Source organism: Sorex araneus, chromosome X, assembly GCF_027595985.1.
Source record: "Sorex araneus isolate mSorAra2 chromosome X, mSorAra2.pri, whole genome shotgun sequence".
Classification (NCBI taxonomy): Eukaryota; Metazoa; Chordata; class Mammalia; order Eulipotyphla; family Soricidae; genus Sorex; species Sorex araneus.
In genome coordinates, this window is record NC_073313.1 from 329829442 (window position 1) to 329855533 (window position 26092).

Genomic DNA, 26092 nt, shown 5'->3' on the forward strand with positions numbered 1-26092 from the left:
CTATGTGAAAAGAGAGTCAGAGATCATAGGGTTAATGCCATTTTATGAGGTTGTAAAAATCTACCCCAAGATTCTTGTGTTAGCAATATTCTTTGTGTAAGATGTATGTTATTAAAACAAGTAGCAGCATCTGAATTAAAGTGACAGTATGATGGATGACTACTGAAGGGGAATCGGAGCCGTTTGCAGCATTTTGGGCTAGATGTGGGAATTCTGCCTCAGAGGCAAGGAGCTTGGCAGACACATTGATTCCGGGCTGACGCATGTTCATAAATATGCCCCCAGAGAGGTGTGGCCTAGCAGAATTTACAAAATTATGTTCATGAATTATTTAACATTTATTTATGGATGCTATATTTAAACAGTATTTGCCAAGGCGAATGGACCATAGCTTACAGAGTGATCTTTAGATAATGCAAATTCTGCACAAGACAGAGGTGGCGGGTGGCTTGCCCAGTGATGCTAAGCCTTTCAAAACTATATTAGAGAACAGGAGTTCACTGACGATAGAACCAACCCCTCCAAGACTTGAAGTGTTTCCCTGACATAGCTAAAGACCAGAAAAAATCTTGAAGGAGAGCAAAGAGGTCAAAGGAGCTCTCCCGGCCCCCTTTTTGGTAATTTAGTTATATCAAAAGACACGATTGTATTAGTGCTGATTTAAATTGCATTCATTTCACTTATTTTTTATTTTGTTTTCTTTTGTCAAGAAAGCTCTGCATTATTGCAAATTGAAAGTATAGGAAATGAAGACATACTCTTTGGGGGAGAGAAAGTGGAATAACCCAGGGATAAACAGTCTGATTTAAATTTTAATATAATAAAATGTTTTTCTATTCACTGTGATACTTTGAGGAATTGTAGAATGCAACACTATCAGTCTGATATTGTTTTACTTTGATTTTTTTTGGCCACACCTGGCTGTATTCAGGGATTCCTCCTGGCTCTGTACTCAGGAATTTCTTATGGCAGTGTTCAGGGAACCATATGTCCGGGATTGGACCCAGACTGGCTGAGTGCAAGACAAATGCTCTACTCCCTATACTATCTCTCCAGGCCTTCAGTTTAATATTTAAAAAAGGAAAATATTTAAAAATTATTATAGCATGCACATATTTATAATCATGTTGAGGGCCACATTCAAATCTTTAAACATATTAAAATTGTGATTTAAAAATGTCTAATTTTTGTATCAAATAATTTACATGATAGTTACTATACATTCTAAAACACACTTGCCATTACTTTTAGTCCCACACTATTCCATCCTCCTTGAAGTTAAGCAAGGCCTGTCACTCGTTCCTGCCAGTAAATATAAATAGAATTGGAAAATGTCAGTCCTAGACTTAAGGCCTTATAGGTTTCCTGTTGTCTTTTGTATATGTTAGTCTGTGACCATATATCATAGAAAATTCAGTTATGGATCTTCCAAAACCTCATTCCTTGTTCTGAGCTCATACTAACCTATTTGGAGTAACTCAAGAAGAAAATATGGGTAGGTTAGATTGAACCTTGAGATTTTGGGATATCTTATTACAATAGAATAACAGAGATGATATTGACTAATGTGCTCTGTCAGTGTTACACAAGCCACTTTCATTGGTGAAATAAGATACTTGAGTAAGAATTCCAATTGTCCCACCACATTAAAAAGTCTTCCCAGAGGAAAAAAAAGAGAATTGTTTCAAGGAACAATTAGCCTGAGGACATAGTAGTTTTGTTTTCTGATATAAGTCCTTAAATAACAGTACCAGATAAGAAATGGTTCATAAACATATTCAGTGATGATGGTAAATATTCTCAGGCAGTTCCATTCCAAATTTTAATATTTTGTATAAGTGATTGACATGTTTTAATGCTTCTTTTGCCTTTCATTAGTCCAAGTCTTCAATTAAGGTCAAGAGAGAATCACATAGGGAAATGGACAAGATAACTTTTTATCAAGTGATTTTCTTTATAATTTAAAATCCATATTTAACCAAAAAAGAAATAAAACTAATTTAATTTTTTTCTGCTTCCTCTAACAATTATAGGTATTTTCATAGATTCTAGAAAATTCACGGTAAATGCAATAATAACATGATTAAAGGAATTATCAGTGTACACTAGGCTACACAAAGCAGGAAGCTAGCAATGCTAAGAGAAAAGAAAGCAAGGACTCTGATTTTATCTGTTTTTGTTGATGCTCGATGAGGCAAGTCAGGGGAATTACTTTTCAAGAAAGACAATGGTAAAAAGAGATTTAAGAAATAGAGGTTATACATGTGTGTTTCTGTGTGCATACATATATGTATAAATATATAAACACATATATTCACATAAAGAGAAAGAAGAATTAGAATAAGTCTAAACTGATTTAAATAATTAAACCAATAGTTTCCTGTCATATAGTTATCATTTAAGTGCATAATTTTCCATTTTTAATTTTTAATTGTCATTGGTATTGTTATGGGTGGAACTATAATTTCAATATAACTTCCATCTGCTTTTGCTACTTATTAGAAAACATAAAACTTCAGTTCGTGGTCAACTCATTGATTCTATATAGTTTTACCATGGATTGTGAATTGATGTCTTATTTTTAGTCTTTATAATTTCCCTTGAGATGCTGTGTGAATGATCATGCATGAGTATGTGGTGCAAATGCCACATATAGATACAGGCCTGTATGTCTCAATACTTAGGGTAGTTCTAGCGCATAAAAACAGTATGGCAAACTATTAATGAATGTGTGAGTAAATTAGTGAATCTGTATTATTCTTAGACAACTATAGGAAACACTAAAAAAAAAACAAAAAAACACTTACTGATAAGAGTTAACTGATAAGAGTTAACTGTGATCCTTGTTAATAATAAAACTAACATCAATAGGTGTGAATTCTTTATGTTCTTAAAAAAATTGTTTTTGAGCTTTACTTGGCTCTGTGCAGGACTCACTCCTGGAGTTTTACTCAGGAGTCATTCCTGGCAGAGCTTGAGGAACTATATGGGGTGCTGGAGATCTGACTTGAGTCTGCCATGTACAAGGCAAGCACACTATCTGCTCTACTCTTGCTCTAGTCTCCATGAACTTTTTTCTATATTTAACCAGATCCTTAGAACAAATGATGCATTAAAGCCCTGAATAACTCAATGCCATGGTCTAAAGAAATGAATTTAAATATGATCTCTAGAACAATATTCAGGATTTTCAGAAGTTGTGATAAAAAGTGTTAGGAAATGAGAGCCAGAGGAGTATATAGACATGATATTCTTCTGTTAGTATATAGACATGATATTCTTCTGTTAATATATAGACATGATATTCTTGTGTTAGTATATAGACATGACATTCGTGTGTTAGTTATCTAGAAAGCAGAGCCTCAGGCAAGGATTAAACTGTTCTTTACAATTAAGAGATAGAAGATCATGATGAAGAGGGAAATGAAAAGAAAGAAAGCAAGGATAGATGCAATGCAATGCTATTCTGTGAGTAAATTGGGTTGACATCTGCTTTCTAGTAAGCTATAATGTGACACAGCAGGATTCTCAGCAGGTATGTCTGTTAGGTACTCTGAAGAAACTGCACCTCAGAATATTCCACAGCAGAAGAAATAAAAGGGAACTTAATTATTGCCTCACTCCCTCTAATCTTCTTTCCCCTCCTCACAGGCTAAAAATTACCTAGAGAAAAGCAAACTCAGTCTGGGGCTATATGATTTAGCATTTTGGCACCCTTACCAGCAGACAGACTCCAAGTCTGCCTCCAAGGTGATATCACCTTCAAGTTCAGACAGTACAGCGGGTAGGGCACTTGACTTATATGCAGTGGACCAGGGTTCAATCACCCCTATTGCACTGTCCTCAAGTCCAGCCAGAAATGATTCCAGAGTACACACCAGGAGTAAGTCCTTAGTGTTTCCGAGTCTGGCCCCAAAACAAAGGGCAAAGCAAAAATTGTGACACAGTTTCATGGAATGAATTTGGCTGGTATGAGGGGTGAATAGCCCTAAGACTTTAATTCAATGGCAAGCCAGCTCTGGGAGCCCTGCTAGAACATAGTGGGCACCAAGAAGAAAGTCACCTTTCTGCAGAGGAGCAGGGTGAGAAAACAACCAAGATTTGTGTTCAGCAAATTATCCAAGGTTGTAAACATATTCCATGTAAGGATTTGAGGAGAGTAGCTTTGTTGGTAATATCTTCAACAGCAGAACTCCAGCATTTCTTCATTATTTTTTTCTTTCCTTTATCTTGTTCCCTTTCTTAGTTTTACTCCCCACATATTTACTACCGCATCCCACTCCATGGCATTGGATGTTCAAAACTGAGCATGTTCTAGGGCAGGCGAGTGTTACTCTTGAAGAAATATCCACATGTCTATGAATAGTTGAATATGGTAAAATCATCATCATCATCATCATCATCATCATCCCATTGATCATCGAATTTCTCAAGCGGTCTCAGTAACATCTCCATTCATCCAAGTCCTGAGATTTTAGAAGCCTCTGTTTACTCATCCTTTCCAAAGGTGCCACATTGAAGGCTCTTTCAGGGTCAGGAAATGATATCCATCATTGTTACTGGTTTTGGCATATGAATACACCATGGGGAGTTTGCAAGACTCTCCCTTGTGGGCAGGAAACTCTCAGTAGCTTGCCGGGTTCTCCCAGGGGGAGAACTAGACTATAAGATGTCTCACAGGAGTTTGGTTTTATAGTCTCTGGATGTTGGCCGTTGATGGGATTACACAGCGCAGGGGCAGTCTGGGTGTGACCACCTGGCTATTGGAAAATGGGGAATCCGGGCGGAAGACGCCCAGTTCCAATCCGAGCAGGTTTGGAGGTCTCAGCCCTGGGTCCCACACACCTGGGTTTCTCTGCCAGTTCCTTCATGTGTGAGGCTCATCTGAACGTGTGGAGAGGGGCCTTGAGCATGGCTGTGGCTAGGCTCCAGATGTCTTTGGCTGAGAGAGCTCTGCTCGGGGTGGGGAGGGAAACTGAAGCCCACCCCCTCCGGGGTAAGACAGCCAGGCATGGGGGCAAGAGACTCTGTAAAATATAGTAAAGTATGTGAAATAAAGGTTGATTATCTGCTTTGATCATTTTGTTATTATTGTTTTCTGACTCTCATCAATGGGAGGTAGAAATATTTTCCAGTTTGTGCAGTACTGGTGTATATTTGTAGTTCTTATAAATGCCAAGAACTACTTTGCAAGAATTTACCTAATCAAAATAATTTCATTAGGTAGATATTATTTTTAACTAATGTTTGGAATATGATAAATATATTTGCCATGTTTAACATATCTAAATAATTTTAATCTGCACAGCAAAATAATGAGATTAGTTATCATGCCCAGTCTCCAGATGTGAAAACTGAGACGCAAAGAGGCTAAATACCATTCTCAAGATTACTTATCTTTTAAAATCTGAAGTTTAAATACCACTAACCCGATTCTAGGAATTGTGTTCCTTAAAATGTGGTATAGTTTCAATAACTTTTTTAGCATTTTTAATTCTTTTTAGATAATAACATTCACCTGGAAATTTCTCAGTTCAGGACTGAGACTTCTGATCTTGACCAGTTGACTCAACAGGCAAGTTTTAAACTAATGTCGTCTATCTGTGGTGGTAAAGAGATGAGTCAGTTAAAAAATACTAATATCAAGCACCATCAATCAACGGTACGATGCCTGCTTGAAGATTTTGGAAATGAAATATTTGGTTTTAAAATTATTTTCATTAGCATACTACATTGCTGTCAAAAATAATATGCTGCTTAATAGTTCATCCTATTTTTTTTCATCCAGTGTTCTTCGGACATTTCAGAAATCCTACCAGAACGTATATGTGCTCATATGTGTGTATTGAAAGGGAGATAATAAAATAAAATTTTCTAGTCCATAAAAAAGATAGCTATGAGCATAATAAAATAGAACATTTCACAATAAAATGCAATGCTAGCAATACCAATACTTACGTTGCAAATGAATTAGGACTGGGAATGTCCCAGGTAACCATGATTTCATGAACCACTAACGAATGGTCATACAATGTTGAGCACATTCCAATATCCAGAGAACAAAAGTGAGCTCATATTAAAAATCTAGAGAATTGAATTTTCAGGTAATTCCTCAATGGAATCAGATAAAATTCTCTTATCAACCCCACCATTCTCTTTCTTCCCTCAGGCAAGAACGAGAGACCCTAACAGAAACTTAACCTTGTCATCATCTTGGAGGATATACTTTATATACTTTTCTTCCACTTATGCCATATTTCATATACATTTTAGCTGTGAGCAAAAAATGCCACACATTCCAGTCCAATGTTATCTCAGCCTCATCAGTGTCCATCAAGTAAGTTGTTTGGCTCAGGCAAGATCCAGAGAATTAGAATCCTTCATTAAGTTAACACTGTTCTTTTTGGGTTAGATCAGATATTAATCAAGTATGAACTTTTACAAATGAAAAGGAAATAATCCCTTTTGGCATGACATGAATTTTTTCTACCTTGGGGCTATCTTCTTAGTTTTGGTATCTATGCATTTGAAAAAATATGTTACCATGTTTAATATTAGTTTTAAGAGGTCACTTTTGTCCCCAAAACTAAATTTTAGTTTAAAAAAAAAAACAGCTGATTGATAAGGGCTACTGCCTTTCATTACTCTCTTGGGGTGGGGAATGGAGGTGAGGGGGAAAGCTAATTATCCTTGAATGATAGCTTCAACTACATTCCCTTGTGATGAATTCCCTTTCTTTCTTTCTTTCTTTCTTTCTTTCTTTCTTTCTTTCTTTCTTTCTTTCTTTCTTTCTTTCTTTCTTTCTTTCTTTCTTTCTTTCTTTCTTTCTCTCTTTCTCTCTCTCTCTTTCTTTCTTTCTTTCTTTCTTTCTTTCTTTCTTTCTTTCTTTCTTTCTTTCTTTCTTTCTTTCTTTCTTTCTTTCTTTCTTTCTCTCTCTCTCTCTCTCTCTCTCTTTCTTTCTTTCTTTCTTTCTTTCTTTCTTTCTTTCTTTCTTTCTTTCTTTCTTTCTCTCTTTCTTTCTCTCTTTCTTTCTCTCTTCCTTCCTTCCTTCCTTCCTTCCTTCCTTCCTTCCTTCCTTCCTTCCTTCCTTCCTTCCTTTCTTCCTTCCTTCCTTCCTTCCTTCCTTCCTTCCTTCCTTCCTTCCTTCCTTCCTTCCTTCCTTCCTTCCTTCCTTCCTTTCTTTCTTTCTTTCTTTCTTTCTTTCTTTCTTTCTTTCTTTCTTTCTTTCTTTCTTTCTTTCTTTTGTTGAAGGTTTTAGCCAGTCTCTTTTAATAAGTGGTGCTTTGGCACAAACAAAAGAAACAAACCAACAAATAACTGTGGGGCAGATAGAGAGGCAGCAAGGGTCATACCAAACTATTCCAGGCTCTGTCTTTAGCAAATGAGACAAAAGCTCATTCTGCATTTAAGATGTTCAGTCTTTCCTGTTTCCAGCTACATTCTGTTTATGAAAGGTTCATTACTTTCCTAAGACTAATATGGTATTTGTTTTGAGTTTAATCCTCTCTATGCTTTTTATTAAAACTAAAATTTTCTCAGGGCAGGTGTGAAAGATAGGGCAGGAGATTTAAAAATGAGAAACAACACTCTCAAAACAGTTCTCTCTTGAAAACTAATAGGGATAAGGCAAAACAATTCAATGGTTGGGGCCTGGAGCAATAGCACAACAGGTAGGACGTTTATCTTGCACGTGGCCGACCCAGGTTCGATTCCCAGTATTCCATATGGTCCCCCAAGTACCGCCAGGAGTAATTCCTGAGTGAATGAGCCAAGATTGACCCAAAAAAAAAAAAAAGATTTTATGGGGCTGGAGCAATAGCATCCCATATGGTCCGCAGAGCACTATCAGGGGTAATTCCTGAGTGCAGAGCCAGGAATAACCTCTGTGCATCGCTGGGTATAACCCAGAAAGCAAAAACAAACAAACAAAAAAACAATTTGATGCTTGAACTTATTTGAAACCAAAAGTGGTAGGTGGATATAGGAAATAATTAGGGAAAAAGGGATAAATTTAGTCCCATCTTCAATAGACTATGTTAGATTTAGATATGACTAGGGCCCAGTGATAGTACAGTAGGTCTGGTGCTTATACATGGCCAAGCAGAGTTCAATCCCCAGCACCCCAGATAATCCCCCAAACCCAACAAGGGTGATCCCTGAGATCAGAGCCAGAATTAAGTAAGCCCTGTGCACAACTGGGTATGGCACAAAAAAGAAAAAATGAGTGGTAGGAAAAACATCCTTTTAAAAACATTTAAATATTTTCAATATGAATATTTCTCATTTATGAAATTTTCTGAAATTTTCAAATAATGCTGATAAATCTTCACCTATATTACATATGCAAGTTATATAAAAGAACATCTGAAATATGCATCAATTTAGATATTAGTGTTTTTTAAATAATAAGGTACAAATTGTCACTATCATCCTATTGCTCGTCGATTTGTTTGAGCGGCCACCAGTAACGTCTATCATTGTGAGACTTATAGTTACTGTTTTGGGCATATCCAATACGCCATGGGTAGATTGCCAGGCTCTGCTGTGCAGGCGTGATACTCTCGGTAGCTTTCCGGGCTCTCGGAGAGGGGCGGAGGAATCGAACACGGATCGGCCATGTGAAAGGCGAACGCCCTGCCGCTGTGCTATCACTCCAGCCCAAGGTACAAATTGTACACTTCGTTATTTTTCTTTAGACATTAAATTAAGTCGTGCCTTGAATCTCTGCTTGCTAAGATGGGCATTGATTCTGAAGATATCTGCTTGTTTTTTTTCTTTCCAACACCTTCCAAGGTATTCTTTTATAATCTCTGGGGACTCCACTCTCCACTCCAGTCCCTCAGTAACATGTTCACTCACAAACCCCATGGGCAGTTTCCTACTGGTTCAGCGTCTAGACCTTTGTGCTCATATTCTTTCACATGTTCTGTCTTCAGAACTGTTACATTGGATCTGAATTACAATCCTCCTCCACTGGAACCCATACTGTAGATTACCCCATTTTCAGTTCAAACCTTACAATTTGATTATTCAAAGCCATTATAATAAGACATTCCCAAAGTTAAAGTAAAACTTTATTAATTCCTTTCCATGGGTTGATAAGGTTCGTGAGCAACTCTTGCTTGAAGAATCTCATATGGCTACACTCAAATGATGAACTGCTCTTGCAGAGGGCTCAACTGACTGTGTGTCCATGAAGACACACTCCCACAGCTGGCAGCTGACATTGGCTGTCAGCTGGAAACTCAGTTGGGACTGTCAACAGGCCCACCAACATATGGTTTCTCCATGTGGTTTGAACTCAGAGCATGTCACTTTTGTTCTGAGTGTTTTTAACAAAAGCTGGAGACTATCTAATGAATCACCTGACAGGCCAGTTAAAGGAGTCAAACGTTGCTTCAATAAGATTTTAGAGTTGAAGCAATCACATTCCAAAAGAGGGAGGTGTGGCCACCTTGGAAAATAGTTCTTGTTTGTTTTTTTAAGTGATGTTTTAAAAACAAAAGCATATTAAATTTTCCTTGAAGATAATCTGAGATATCCAGAGTATTAACTTCTACTTACCTTTTAGTGAAGCTAAGTGAGAAAACAGTTCTTACTTCTTGCAGTAGACCTATAATGCAGAAAAGAAACCCCAGTTATTTTCTCAGAGAATTTAATGTACCTTCTACTATTACTATCATGCCTTGTCTACACATTTTAGCACTTAATATGGTAACTTTAAGAGCAATAATTGTAAATTATTTGGCTCAGTATCTCCCAAGTCTCTACTTCTACTTCATTCTTTTTTAATTGATAGTTTTAGGAGTTCAATTTCTTTCTCTGCAAATTGTACTGTAGGATAGGTAGAGAATTTAAATATTACTCTACAGTAAGATTTGGGTAAGAAAAAAACTATTATGTTTCTCTTTTATTTACAAATGAAAAACCTGATAATATGTCTTTCTAAGCATTAGAGCAAGTAGAATAAAATCAATGCTTGAATCCACTGAAGGGAGTTAGTTTTTTTTTTTAATCTAAATGTTCTTCTTTAAAAAAAAAATTAAATCACTGTGAGATACACAGTTGCAAGTTGTTCAAGATTGGGTTTCAGTCATAATATACCCCAACAACCCATCCTTTCAACAATGTACATTTTCAACCACTAATGCATAATGTCCCACTTTCTCTCCTGCTACCCACATCGCCCCTGCCTGCCTCTATGGCAAGCATTTCTCTCTCTCTCTCTCTCTCTCTCTCTCTCTGTCTCTCTCTGTCTCTCTCTGTCTCTCTCTGTCTCTCTCTCTCTCTCCTCTCTCCTTTCTCTCTCATGTTTTGGGGATTATGGTTTACAATACAGATACTGAAAGGCCATCATGCATATCCCTTTATATACTTTCAACATTCAGTTCTTATCTAGAGTGGCCATATTGTTTTATAACACCAAACATTAACCAAGAGGCACGAATGCTAGCCTACTTCAACTGTGAGTGTGGAAAGGTCAGACTGCATCTGAATCTCACGAAGACAATGTTAATGAGAAATGGGCCAGTTCCTGATGTTCCATTTGCTCTCAATGGAACGAACATCTCCGAATGCAGCAGTTATGTGTACCTAGGTCAAGAACTCAACATGACAAAGGATCTGGCACTAGAGCTCCACAGGAGGAAGAGAGTGGTGTGGAATGCTTTCAAGAGTATCGAAGAAGTTGTTAAGAGGACGAAGAAACTTCGGCTCCGAACACATCTTTTTGACCCCACCATTGTTCCTGCAACTGACATACACCTCAGAGACCTGGGCCCTACGAAAACAGGATGAGAATGCTATTTGTGTATCCCAAAGAGGAATCGAAAGAGCTATGCTTCGAATATCACATTTCACTCAAGTGAGAGAAGGAATCCAGAGTTCTGACCTCCATCAACAATCAAGAATCGGGAACACTGTCTCCTTTGCCAAGGCGTCGAAAATCAGATGGGCTGGACATGCAATGTGATTTAGAGAAGATCACTACACTAGAGCTGTTATAGACTGGATTCCAAGGGATGGCAAAAGAACGACTCACCACCCACCTACCAGATGGTCAGACTTCTCCGTCAAGACCCAGAATGAACGGTTTGATGCCTTTCATATTCCTGGAGCGAGCACACCCTATTGGGCTACACTAGCATGTGACAGGGACAAATGGAGACGTTACTGGCACCCGCTCGAGCAAATCCACGAGCAGTGGGATGACAAGTGATACAAGTGATTGTCATACTGGTCCTTTCTCTATCCATACTGCCCTCTGTGCACCCCATCCCCCCCCACACAATACACACATACTTGTGGCAGATTTCCAACCATCGACCAGTCCTCCTGGTCTCCATTTTCCCTGGCCTTGGATATTAATCTCATACTATTTTTTTCATATTCCACAAATGAATTGCAGTCATTCTATATCTGTCCCTCTCTTTCTAACTCATTTTACTTAACATGATAATCTCCATGTCCATCCCTTTATATGAAAAGTTCATGACTTCATTTTTCCTAACAGTTGTGTAGTATTCCACTAGGTAGATGAACCATATTTTTTTATCAAGTCATCTGCTCTCAGGCACTCAGGTTGTTTCCAGATTCAGGCTATTCTGAATAGTGCAGTGGATATAATGTTTCTGCTGTGTGTTTTTGGGCACCCAGGGTATATTCCCTGACGTGGTATTGCTGAGTCAAGTGAGAACTCAATTTCTAGTTCTTTGGAAATGACCATTTAGTTTTTAAAAATGGCTAGACCAATCAGCATTCCCATCAACAGTGAAAGAGAGTCACTTTATCCCTGCATCCACACCAGCACTGGTTGCTGTTTTTGATGGTACCATTCTCTGTAGTTTGAGATGATATCTTATTGTTTTGATGTTCCTCTCCCTTATAATTAGTGACATAGAACATTTTTTCATGTGCCTTTTGGACATCTGAGTTTCTTCTTAGAGGAAGCTTCTATTTATTTCTTTTCTTCATTTTTGATGGGGTTGGTTGTCTTTTTCTTGTAAAATTCCACCATGCTTTACATATCTTTGGTATTAATCATTTATCATACGGGTATTGGGTAATATTTTTTCCCACTCCGTGGGCTGTCTTTGTATCTTTGTTACTGTTTCTTTTGAGGTACGGAAGCATTTTAGTTTAATGTGGTCCCATTTAGTTTAAACTAATCCCATTAGTTTAATGTATTATGGATTCACCACCAGGATCTCACCATTTTACAAAGAAGTAATCATCGACATAAAGAGAGGGGTTTGGCAGGGCGACACCATTTCACCTAAACTCTTCAGTGCCACCCTTGAGAGTGTCATGTGACGACTGGAATGGGAAGGGATGGGAGTGAAGATAGAAGGTCGGCAACTATACCACCTCTGCTTCAGTGATGTCATCATTCTCATAACACCAAATGTCAGCCAAGCGGCACGAATGCTGGCTGACTTTAACTGTGAGTGTGGAAAGGTCAGACTGCACCTGAATCTCATGAAGACAATGTTCATGAGAAACGGACTAGTTCCTGATGTTCCATTTACCCTCAACAGAATGTACATCTCTAAATGCAGCAGCTATGTACCTAGGTCGAGAACTCAACATGACAAATGACCTGGCACCTGAACTACTCAGGAGGAAGAGAGGAGCATGGAACGCCCTCAAGAGTGTTGAGGATGTGGTTAAGAGGATAAAGATACTCTGGCTCTGGGCACATCTTCCTGCACTAATGCACTAACATATACCTCAGAGATGAGGGCCCTATGAAAACAGGATTAGAACGCTATTTAGGTATCCCAAAGAGGAATCGAAAGAGCTATGCTTGGTGTATCATGTTTCACTCAAGTGAGAGAAGGAATCCAGAGTTTCGACCTCCATTGACAATCAAGAATCAGGGATGCTGTCTCGTTTATCAAGTCATCAAAAATCAGATGGGCCAGACACGTAATGCAATTTAGAGATGACTGCTGGTCTAGAGCTGTTACGGACTGGATTCCACAGGATGTCAAAAGATGGCATGGCTACCCACCTACAAGATGGTCAGATTTCTTCGTCAAGACCCTGAATAAATGGTTTGAGGCTTTTTGTGTTCCTGGAGCAAGTAGATGCCATTGGGCTACACTAGCATGAGACAGGGATGAATGGAGATGTTATTGGCACCTGCTCGAACAAATTGACAAATTACAGGATGACAAATGATACAAGTGATACAAGTAGTCCCATTTGTTTATCTTTGTGTATTCTTGCTTGGTAGTGGTGTTTCATCTTTGAAGATGCCTTTAGCTTCAATATCATGGAGGTTTCTGTCTATATTGTTTTCCATGTACCTTATGGATTCATATTTGGTGTTGAAGTCTTTAATCCATTTTTAACCTGACTTTTTTGCATGGTGTTAGGTAGAGGTCTGAGTTTTTTGTTTGTTTTTGTTTTGTTTTTTATTCTTAACCTCCTTAATTAAACTGATTCAGAGGTACTTGATATTCTGAGGCACAGTTGTGAACAGGATTTTTTTTAAATATCACTTTCTTCTCTTTCATCATTTGCATATAGGATTACCATAGACTTTTAGGTATTGATTTTGTAACCTGTCACTTCACTGTAAAAATTTATTATTTCCAGGTGCTTTTTGGTAGAGTCTTTGGTATTCTTTTAGTACAATATCTCATCATCTGCAAATAATGAGAACTTGACTTCTCCCTGTCTTATCAGGATGCCTTTAATATCTTTTTTCCCCTAACTTCTATGGCAAGTAATTTCAGTGCTATACTGAATAGAAATGGTGAGAGTAAGCCACCTTGTCTTGTGCCTGAAATTAGAGGAAAGACTTTTAGTTATTTTCCCATTGAGGATAATGCTTGCTGTGGACTTGTGGTAGATGGCTTTAACTACACTGAGGAAAGTTCCTTCAACTCCCATTTTGTTGAGAATTTATATCATAAAATGGAAGCTGGCTCTTATCAAATGCTATATCTGCATTTATTGATATAATAATATGGTTTCTATTTTTTCCTTTATTTATATGGTGTATTATGTTGACTGACTTGCAAATATAAACTATCCTTGCATCCCTGGGATGAATCCTACTTAATTATGATGTATGATCTTTTTGGTGAGTCATTCAATTCTATTTGTTAGTATTTTGCTGAGGATCTTGGCCTTTGTGTTCATCAGGGATAAGGGATTTCAGACTGCAATTCTATTTCTTCTTTTTTTATTTTTTGTAGCATCTCTGTATGCTTTTGGTATCAAGGCGATATTTGCCTCATAGAAACTGTTTGGGAATGTATATGCTCCTCAATTTTCTGGAAATATCTGAAAAGTATTGGCATTAGGTCCTTATAACGGTTTGGAAGAATTCACCAGTGAATTAATCTGGCTTTTGTTTTTGGAAAGACTTTTGATTATCATTTCAATTTCCTTGATAGTGATAGGTTTGTTCAGGTATTCCAAGTCTTCCTGTAGGTTCTCTTGTACCATGGAATACAGATTCTTAAAGTAATCTCTCATGATTCTTTGAATTTCTGTGGTTTCTGTTGTGACTCCCCCATTTCATTTCTGATTTGGTTTATGAGGATTCTCATTCTCTCTTTCTTTGTAAGCCTTGCTAGTGCTTTATCATATAGGATAACACCGGTTTGTCCTTTCTGCTTGCCACAGGGAGCTAAGGTTTACAGGGTTACACCCATTCACAGTGCTCCCGAGGCATTCTCATTCCTCCGTTTATCTGTAAGCTCTTTCTTAGTGCTCTGCTTCCCCAACCAGTCAATCACCTTTATATCCTAATCAGGCTCTGTTAACTTATAAATATTGCTTTTCTCCTCTCCTTATGTCCTCTGCATAGTTCACTTGTATCACTTGTAGTCTCGTTGATCTTCGATTTGCTCAAGCGGGCGCGAGTAACATCTCCATTTGTTCCTGTTGCAAGCTAGTGCAGCCCAATGATATCTGCTCGCTCCAGGAACAGGAAGAGACTCAAATCGTTCATTCAGGGATTTGACAAAGAAATCTGACCATCTAGTTGGTGGGCGGTCACGAGGTCTTCTGACATCCCGTGGAATCCAGTCTGTAACAGCTCTAGTCCAGCGGCCGTCTCTGAATCGCATTACGTGACGGCCCATCTGATTTTTGATGCCTTGGCAAACGAGACAGCATCCCTGATTTTTGGCCGTCGACAGAGGTCAGAACTCCGGATTCCTTCTCTCACTTCAGTGAGACATGATATTCCCAGCATAGCTCTTTCGATTCCTCTGTGGGATACCCTAATAGCATTCTCATCCTGTTTGCATACGGCCCAGGTCTCTGAGGCATATGTTAGTGCAGGAAGAACGGTGGAATCGAAAAGATGTGCCCAGAGTCGGAGGTTCTGTGTTCTCTTACCCACTTCTTCGACACTCTTGAAGGCATTCCACGCTGCTCTCTTCCTCCTGTGCAGTTCTGGCACCAAGTCATTCCTCATGTTTATTTCTCAACCCAGGTACACATAGTTGCTGCATTCGGAGATGTTCGTTCCACTGAGAGCAAATGGAGCTTCAGGGACTAGTTCGTTTTTCATGAACATTGTCTTGTTGAGATTCAGCTGCAATCTGACCTTTCCACACTCATGGTCGAAGTAGGCCAGCATTTGTGCTGCTTGGCTAATGTTTGGTGTTATGAGAACGATGTCATCAGCGAATTGGAGGTGGTGTAATTGCCGACCGTTTATCTTCACTCCCATTCCTTCCCATTCCAGTCATCACATGATGTTCTCGAGGGTGGCACTGAAGAGTTTTGGTGAAATGGTATCACCCTGCTGCATCCCTCTCTTTACATCAATGATCACTTCCTTGTAGAATGGTGAGATCCTGGTGGTGAATCCACAATACAGCTTGAGGAGGATTTTGATATACTGAGTTTGAATGCACTGTTTGGCCAGGGCTTCAATGACCGCCTCAGTCTTAGCAGAATCGAAGGCCTTCTTTAAGTCAATGAACGTTAGACAGAGCGGTATCTTGAACTCTCATGAAACTTCAGTGAGTTTGGTCACTGTGTGGATATGGTCTATCGTGCTGAATCCCCTTTGGAACCCAGCTTGCTCCCATGGTTGTCCTTCGTCTAGTGTTCTGCCTATTCTATTCAGGATGACACGAGTGAACAACTTGTAGACACAGACAGCAGGCAGATTGGGTGATAGTTGCTGATGTTGTGGTTGTCTCCCTTTTTGTACAACAGAACTAATAGTTAATTCAGAGTAATGTCCTTTTTGTATAGATACAGGAAGACAGTTAATGCTGTGCTTTTGCAACTTGGTAGTTAATTGACTCAATAATATTCACTCCAGTGTATCTATTCTCTCAATTTAAGTCTCAGTTGTCCTTGCTTTCAAGCACCCCAAAAATAGTATCCCGACAAGGGACTGGATGCACCCAGGGCAAGCTGTGAGCTACCCTGTCATCAAAATGGTTCAGGCCAATGTGCTATATATAATACCTAACTATAAGTTAAGAGCAGTATCCTGGACAAATTTTTCATGATCCAAAAAGTAACAACTAGATTAGGACCCTGCTAGGGTTAGGAAAGATTAATCTGGCCTGAGCACTACAGTCTGATATATATAGCAAGAAGTCTCCAGGAGAGCCACCCTACAAGTTTTATGTATCTCTTACTATGTCCATGCAAAATAACTAATATTAAGAAGTTGAATTAAGATGTTTAATTAAGATATTAATTAAGTTATTGGACTAAGGAAAGGATAAAAACCCCTAGGTGGTATTTTTCACCCTTGAGCCTGATCTCCTGGCTGCAGGCCATCAGGAAGAACTTTAATATGTTGACTGTGCTACCTGACCTGAGTGTGGTTGCTACCACCAAGATTTGGGAGGTTGGGAGAGACTAGAGATAGACCATGGAGGTGAGTGAGATCAGAGAGATGAGCGAGGGAGACAAGAGGAGATGGGAATGAGAGGCTTAGTGAGACTGAAACAGGCGCGTGGGGAGAATGGAATAAACGGCAACTGATCACCAACCAGCCTGGCCCTCATTTCCTCCTTCGTCCACCCATGGCATAGGCCATCACTGGTGGGGAAGCAACACTAGACTACCCAACGCAGGCATTGAGAGAGAGCCTAGGGATTTCTTAAGCATTTGGTGATTACTCATTATTCTTCTTGTTTATTTTTTCAAAGAAACTGCTCTTGGTTTCATTGATATTTTGGATTGTTTTCTGGGATTCCAGTTCATTAATTTCTGCTCTAATATTTTCTTCTTCTTCCCTACTTTGGGCTCCATTTGTTGATCATTTTCTAAGATCTTAAGCTATGAAGTCAAGTTGTTTATATGGGCCCTTTCTTCCTTCCTGATGAACACTTGTAGAGCTATAAAAGTTTCCTCTTAACACTGTTTTTGCTGTGTCCCACAAGTTCTGGTAGCATGTGTCCTCATTATCCTTTGTTTCTAGGAATCTTTTCATTTCTTTTATGATGTCTTCTCTAACGCACTGGTTGTTCACTAGTGAGCTGTTTAATTTCCAGGTGATTGATTTGATTCTCCATTTTGTGTGTGATTAACTTCTATTTTCAGTACATCATGGTCTGAGAAGATAGTTGATATGATTTCTATCTTCCTGATTTTATGGAGGTATGTTTTGTGGCCCAGCATGTGGTCTATCTTGGAGAATGGTCCGTGTGCACTGGAGAATAATGTGTATTTGACTTTCTGGGGATGAAAAGCCCTGTATATATCTACTAGCCTCTCCCAATTCTTCCTTCAAAGCCAGTATTTTCTTGCAGAATTTTAGTCTCTTTGATCTATTAAGAGATGACAAGGCAGCGTTGAAGTCTCCAACTACTATCATGTTGCTGCCAATTTCCTTCTTGCAGTTATTTTAAGTATTTTGCTGGCCCCTCATTAGGTGTATATACCTTTAGGATTGTAATTTCTTCCTCATGTACATACCCCTTAATTATTAAGAAATGCCCTTTTCTGTCCCTTATAACCTTTTTAGCCTAAAATTGTTGTCACTAGATACCAGTATGGCCACCCCGGGTTTTTTGAAAGAGTTATTTGCTTGAACAATTATTTTCCTACCTTTGACTTTGAGTCTGTGTTTGCTCTGACTGTTCAAATTTGTTTCTTGTAGGCAGCAGGAGGCTGGATTCAGTTTTTTAGTCCATTTTGTTATCCTGTGTCTTTTAATTGGTGTATTTAGTCCACTGACATTGAGAGAGATTAGTGTTGTGGGGTTTTGTGCCATCTTTCTGTAGAAGTTTGTTGTGTTTGTGGGGTTTGTCTTGCCTTACATTAGTCCCTTCAGTCTTTCTTTTAAAGTTGCCTTTGAGGGGCTGGATTGATAGCACAGCGGGTAGGGCATTTGCCTTGCTCGTGGCCAACCCTGGTTCAAATCCCAGCATCCCATATGGTCCCCTGAGCACCGCCAGGAGTAATTCCTGAGTGTAGAGCCAGGAGTAACCCCTGTGCATTGCCAGGTGTGACCCAAAAAGCAAAAAAAAAAAAGTTGCCTTTGAATCTATGAAATTCCTGAACTGTTGTTTTTCTATGAAGTTGTGTATCATTACTTCAAATCTGAATGAGAGTCTAGCCAAGTAAAATATTCTTGATGAAGCCTTCCTTTCATTAAGTTTTTTAACTATATCCTACCATTGACCTCTAGCCTGGAGAATTTCATAGGTTAGGTCTGCTATAAATCTAAGGAATGCTCCTTTGTATGTAATTTCCTTCTTTGATCTTGCTGCTTTAGTATTGTATCTGTCTCTGTGGTATTCATCACTCTGATTAGGATATGTCTTAGAGTCTTTTACTGGGGTCTCTTTTAGCTGAGACTCTTTAGCTGGGACTGGAGTGATAGCACAACGTGGAGGGCGTTTGTCTTGCACTTGGCTGACCTGGGTTTGATTCTTCTATCCCTCTTGGAGATCCCGGCAAGCTACCGAGAGTATCCCGCCCACAAAGCAGAGCCTGACAAGCCACCCGTGGTGTATTCGATATGCCAAAAACAGTAACAACAAGTCTCACAATGGAGATGTTACTGATGCCCGCTGGAGCAAATTGATGAACACTGGGACGACATTGCAAGGACAGTGCTTTTAGCTGGTACCCTTAGGGTTCTTAGATCTGGATGTCTGCATTTTCCAGTTCTGGGAATTTTTCGCAATGATTTTACTGTTATTACCTCATTGGGGTGGGCCTCCCTGTCCCTCTGGGACTCTGATGATTCTTATGTTGTTCCTCTTGAATTCAAGCCATCCTTCTCTTTCCCATCCTTGAGCTATTTTGACTTCTTTTCCCATCTTCTGTTGTTGCCTGGTTGTTTTCTGCAGCTCATCTTCAAGCTCACTGATTCTACCTCCAGCTGTTGTAATACTACCATTGAGGGCACCTACTAAGTTTTTTTTTTTTATTTCATCCACTAATTCTTTTATTAATGTTTGTAGTTTTCTTATTTCTGCTCATTTCCTCCTGTTTTTTAATGGCTACCTGTTCCACTGTTTCTGTCATATTTTTCCGTGTTTTATTGGGTATTTGTTACATTTTTCTTTGAGCTCATTGAACATTCTCACCGATTCATATCTAAACTCTTTATCTAAGAGATTTTGTATACAGGTATGTCTTGTTGAGGCTTCAGGGCCCCTATCTTCTTCTACTTCTTGTGGTGAGTTTCTGTGCTATTTTCCCATAGTACCTACGGCAGTCGGAGGTGATTTCTTCTTTTTCCCTCTAGGATGCCCCTTTCCTTTTTGGTGTTCCTGTATAACTAACTATATAGGGACTTTTTGGAAACGGATGTCATTGTTATACATACAGGGGAGGTATAACTGATAGGGTGTTAGTGGCTGCCCACTGGGGAGATCATGACCTCTTTAGAGCTGACCTGGGGGCCTTGGCAGCAGCAGGGTTCTGTGAGTTGGGGTCCCTGTGCAGTGTCCAGAGCTTTTTGCTCTGGATCCTAGGGCTGCTGCTGCTCGAGTTAGATTTATCCAACAGATACAGGAAGGACAAGGTCCCCAGGTGGAATTCTCTTAAGAAAAACAGATTAGGAGGATAAAACTATAAAGTAAAAAAGTTAACTTGCAGAGGGAGAAGAAGCTGCATATTAGAAGCATAACAGGATTGTTGGCTTTGTGCAATGTTCTCAGGTGTTGAGAGTAGGAGAAAGGGACAAAGAAGACAAAGTGTTTAAACTGTTTGGAAATTAATGATGCTTGCTTACAATTTGTAAGACCCAAAACAAGACAAGAGGAGAACTGGAGAACTGTATACTTCATGACTAGATATTGAAGACCTAAGTCAACTCACAGACTTGAGGCCTATTTTCTTCTTTAACCAATGAATTAAAAAGATAAAAAGTTTTATATCACTGGAATTTGGCAAAGCATGAAAGAAGGCTATATTTAATTTTTATTGCATATATCTGTATATTGTATAGATAGGGCAATGATGCTGGATAAGTAATAATGCCAAGATATAAATAATTCATAAATTGCATATATTTTTACATAAAATATATTCCTTTATTTCATGTCAGCAACATCACTGATTATGTTACTGTAATAGAGATATTTGCATAATTTATGTACTACTGCCAATAAAGTTGAATTTGACAAACTTCTTGACTCAATGTAGTTATTAAAGAGTGTTTTATTAATATTAGTTTCAGAAATTTCACTCTGCTATTGCATTAATGACCTGAATAGCCAATAAAAATTCTTATCCAGGCAGTTAGATTTAGAAATTAAATAAGACTTTTTGTATATAATGATAAATATTAAAATGACTGCTTATAATAAACTATCATTATAAAATATTTTAGCTTTCATACAGATTAGTATGTATGTTGTAAGCTTACCAACCCTGGAAATAAAATCCTGATTTATATACCAGCACAAAATAAATTTGCATTATATTTCATGTCCTTTATATATACAAAATTTAGAAAATTGTACTTTAATGTTGAAAACTGTTCTTGCAGTTATCCTGAGCAATTGTTGCAAATACTGCACAATTTTTTTTCCAAAAATATAAGCTGGGAATTAAAAAGTGAAAATATGAAGAGAAGTAGGAAATTGATATTGAAAATTATACTTTGTTATGCAAGAATCTATTGTACTTGTGCTGTCTTAGAAGAAGAATTTGACAAGTTAACTTCTCTTCTTTTTCATTAAATGCTTTCATTGCTTAAATAGTCCCTCACTTGGTGCTGTGTCTGTTTCTTAAGTCAGCAGCAATAGCACTATTCACTATTCACTATAAACTAGTTTTCAGATGCATCTGCTAGTTGGTTTTAAAGACATAAGTAAATGCAGGTGGAGAAGCATCCCTCACCTCTCTGAATAACAGAGTTGAGAAAGTGGATGCTTAGGTTCATGCTATGAACATTAAATTTTGGGTAAAAAAGTTTTGGAGTTCCTGAAGTTATTAATATACATGTACATGTTATTTGTAGGCCTCTCTCCAGAGTGGAAGTCAGGGTAAAGTTCTCTTTTGTAGGTCAGGAAATCAAAGTTTTGCTTTTATACATTATCTTTCATTTAAAATTACTCTAGTTTCCAATGTTAACTTATGACTAGAAACTTTTTATTGAGTATATTTACATTAGAAGGAAAAATATAAATTTTTTTCCAAAGGAATATTCTGGTAAAAGTAGAAGGTCAGTACTTGAGGTATCAGTAGGAGGAAATGCCAAAATATCTTACTTATGGAGATGATGAGGAGTCTAGTTCCAGCGTAGAGACTCCAGACTCATCACTGACATCCACCACCACTTCAACTAAAAGACAAGCAAAGTTGGAGGATAAAAGGAGTCAGTACAGTTCTAAAATCTGGAAATTCAAAAGCTACAAAGTACAAAGATCCTATGGAAGTTGTACAGACACTGAAGTGGAAATTCTGAGGACAGTGCAGGCCACAAAGTGTCTATATCCTACTCATCTATGCTGATCTATCCTTGTAATACAAGCAGTACAAGGAGAAGAAATCAGAACCAATAATGTGCATAATGAAAAGTTAAATTCTTCAGTTTAAGGTATTAAGTGAGAAAATTAAAGTTACCAACGCCAGTTTTTATGTGACATTTCTAAGTAGAACCATTAATTTGTTAAATGGTTCTAGATTCAGAAGAGAAAATGAAAATTATATAGATTTCAAACTGGAACTCTTTTTTTTAATTGAATCACCTTTAGATACAGTTACAAGCTTTCATTTTTGAGTTTCAATCATACAATGATCAAACACCCATTCCCTCCACCGGTGGAATTCTCTACCACAAATGTCCCTAGTATAAACCCCCTTTCCAGTCCTCCCCACCCTCCATAGCAGACAATTTCCCTCATACTCTCTCTCTCTACTTTTTGGCATTATGGTCTGCAACACAGATACCTAGAGGTTATCATGTTTGGTCCGTTATCTACTTTCAACATACATTTCCCATACTGAATGATTCCTCCAACTATCATTGACTTAGTGATCCCTTCTCTATTCCAGCTGCCTTCTTTCCCAGCTCATGAGACAGGCTTCCAACTATGGGCCAGTATTCCTGGCCCTTGTGTCTACTGTCCTTGGGTGTCCACCTCATATTATGTCAAACTGGAACTTCTGATTAACAAATTGTTTCAGTAGCAATGTATTTAATGCTTGTCTTCTGCTTTTATTACTTCTTATATATTTTTATATCTTATTTTTAAACTTTGATGTTTAATTTTTACTTATCAATTTTTCTAGCCCACTATACTTTATCTGTGTGTCTGTGTCCAGGGATCAAACTCAGGTCTTTTCACACACAAAGCGCACACCATACTCCTGAGCCAAATCCTGCTGAGTTCACTGTAATTTTGTGACTGGACTAACTTATAAAAGATTTTGTAAGGAGGGTTCGCAGACAAGAAAATCAAGATAGAAACTTTAATTGTTTTTCTTTTTTAAAGAAGGTTTTATTTTAAATTACTTTTGTTTATTTGGGCTGGAGCGATAGCACAGTGGGTAGAGCATTTGCCTTGCACGTGGCCAACCTGGGTTCGATTCTTCCACCCCTCTCGGAGAGCCCAGCAAGCCACCGAGAGTATCTTGCCCCCACGGTAGGGCCTGGCAAGCTACCCGTGGTGTATTCGATATGCCAAAAACAGTAACAACAAGTCTCACAATGGAGACGTTACTGGTGCCTGTTTGAGCAAATTGATGAGAAACGGGATGACTTGATGTTGTTTATTGAAGAACTCAAACGTTTTTCCCCTCTTTTCTTCCTTCCTTCCTTCCTTCCTTCCTTCCTCCCTCCCTCCCTCCCTCCTCCCTCCCTCCCTCCCTCCCTTCCTTCCTTCCTTCTTCCCTTCCTTCCTTCCTTCCTTCCTTCCTTCCTTCCTTCCTTCCTTCCTTCCTTCCTTCCTTCCTTCCTTCCTTCCTTCCTTCCTTCCTTCCTTCCTCCCTCCCTCCCTCCCTTCCTTCCTTCCTTCCTTCCTTCCTTCCTTCCTTCCTTCCTTCCTTCCTTCCTTCCTTCCTTCCTTCCTTCCTCCCTCCCTCCCTCCCTCCTCCCTCCCTCCCTCCCTCCCTTCCTTCCTTCCTTCTTCCCTTCCTTCCTTCCTTCCTTCCTTCCTTCCTTCCTTCCTTCCTTCCTTCCTTCCTTCCTTCCTTCCTTCCTTCCTTCCTTCCTTCTTCCCTTCCTTCCTTCCTTCCTTCCTTCCTTCCTTCCTTCCTTCCTTCCTTCCTTCCTTCCTTCCTTCCTTCCTTCCTTCCTTCTTTTCTTTCCTTTCTTTTTTTGAGGTTTTCCACCCTCTAGTCATATTTATTAACTTTGTCTCTTGGGAGTGGAGGGTGGTTTGGACACACATGACTGTATTCAGGGCTTACTCCTGACTCTGCTCAGAAATTACTTTTGGGGGGATTCAAGGACCTCAGATGGTGCAGGACATCAGACCTGGGTTACTGCACACAAGGCAACTGCCTGATTTATGTGCCATCTCTCTGTCCCCAATTTTATTTTTTGTGGCTTTTGATTTTCTTATTCTCTTGAAGAGATAACCTACCACAATATAACGAAATAATGCATTGTTTTCTTCCAGCAAATCTACAATTTTGTGCTGTTTAGAAATTTACTTCATTCAGAATCCATGTTGGGGCTAGAGAGATAGTTTGCTTTATACAATGCTGACCTAGGTTTGGTTGCCAGCATCACTTATAGCATGTGTACCCCCATGAAAGCCAGAAAGTATTTTAGGGACTTGATATTAGCATGTTCTAATGTTTTGTATTATATTATTTTATTATTATATTTACATATAATGTGCAAACCCCTTTTAAGTCAATTCTTCAACCTCCTGAAAATGACATATTTATGATATGATAAATTGTCATATTTACAAGAATATTTCTGGATCTCATTTTTGTCTCTTTTTTATTTAATCAGCATTGTTGAAATTACTTATATATGATTATTTCACCACCTAAAATTATCCTATTTTAATATTTACTTAATATTCCCGCATAATTTTATTCATTTTTCTAAATATACTTTAGAATCAATTTTAACTTAATAATGTTTCTTTCACTAATACTGAATTAAATTTAAAGAGAATTTTGCACCTCATTTATAATAATACAGATTTTACACTGAAATTCATGGGATTCCAGGTCAGATTTTGTGCATTTAGAAAACTGTAAGTTTCTTCATATTGTTGAAATATGTTGTCAAATATATTGCCATATTCATTCAGCTTTTGTTACCAATATGAATTGATTCTTATATATTCTGGTAGTATTCACTGTGAGTCTCATTAGTGGAGTGAATGGAGTGAAACTTCTATCAGTTATCTAGTTTTTTAATTTATATAAAAATCATTTTACTTAATTACATTTTATTGAATCACTTTTTTAAATATATTTTGGTTGACTTCTCTTGTATCACTTGTATCACTTGTCATACCATTGTGTTGATTTGTTTGAGCTGGTGCCAGTAACGTCTCCATTTGTCCCTGTCTCATGCTGTAACCCAATGGCGTCTGCTGGCTCCAGGAACATGAAAGGCCTCAAACCGTTCATTCGGGGTCTCGTAGGTTGGCAGCCATGCTGTCTTTTGATGTCCCTTGGAATCCAGTCCGTAACAGCTCTAATCCAGCGGTCATCTCTAAATCGCATTACGTGTCTGGCTCATCTGATTTTTGATGCCTTGGCAAAGGAGACAGCATCCCTGATTCTTGACCGTTAATGGAGGTCGGAACTCTGGATTCCTTCTCTCACTTGACTGAAAGATGATACTCCAAGCATATCTCTTTGATTCCTCTTTGGGATACACAAAAAGCATTCTCATCCTGTTTTTGTAGGGCCCAGGTTTCTGAGGCCTATGTCAGTGCAGGAAGAATGGTGGAGTCAGAAAGATGTGCCCGGAGCCAGAGTTTCTTTGTCCTCTTAACCACTTCTTCGATGCTCTTGAAGACATTCAATGCTTCTCTCTTCCACCTGAGCAGTTCCGGTGCCAGATTGTTTGTCATACTGAGTTCTCGACCTAAGTTCACATAACTGCTGCATTCGGAGATGTTTGTTCCATTGAGGGCAAATGGAACATCAGGAACTAGTCTGTTTCTCATGAACATTGTCTTTGTGAGATTCAGCTGCAGTCTGACCTTTTCCCACTTACAGTTGAAGTCGGCCAGCATTTGTGCCACTTGGTTATTTGGTGTTATGACAACGATGTCTTCAGCAAAGCGGAGGTGTTGTAGTAGCCAACTATCTACCTTCACTTCCATCTTCCCATTCTAGTCGTTGCATGATGTTCTAAAGGGTAGCACTGAAGAGTTTCGGTGAAATGGTGTTGCCCTGCCGAACCCTTCTCTTTATGTCGATGATCACTTCTTTGTAGAATGGTGAAATCCTGGTGATGAATTCGTAATACAGTTCATGGAGGATCCTGATATGTTGAGTTTGAACACCCTGCTTGGCTAAGGCTTTGATGACCACTTCAGTCTCAAATTAAGATTTCTCTTAATTTTGAAAATTAATATTCTGTTGAGTATTGCAATCAATATCAAAAAAATGTCTCTATAGATTCATCATTATACTTAATCACATATTTTCATGTATATTTTTTTCCTATTGGTCAGATACCCATAAAATGTCCTCATTTACTTCTCTAAGC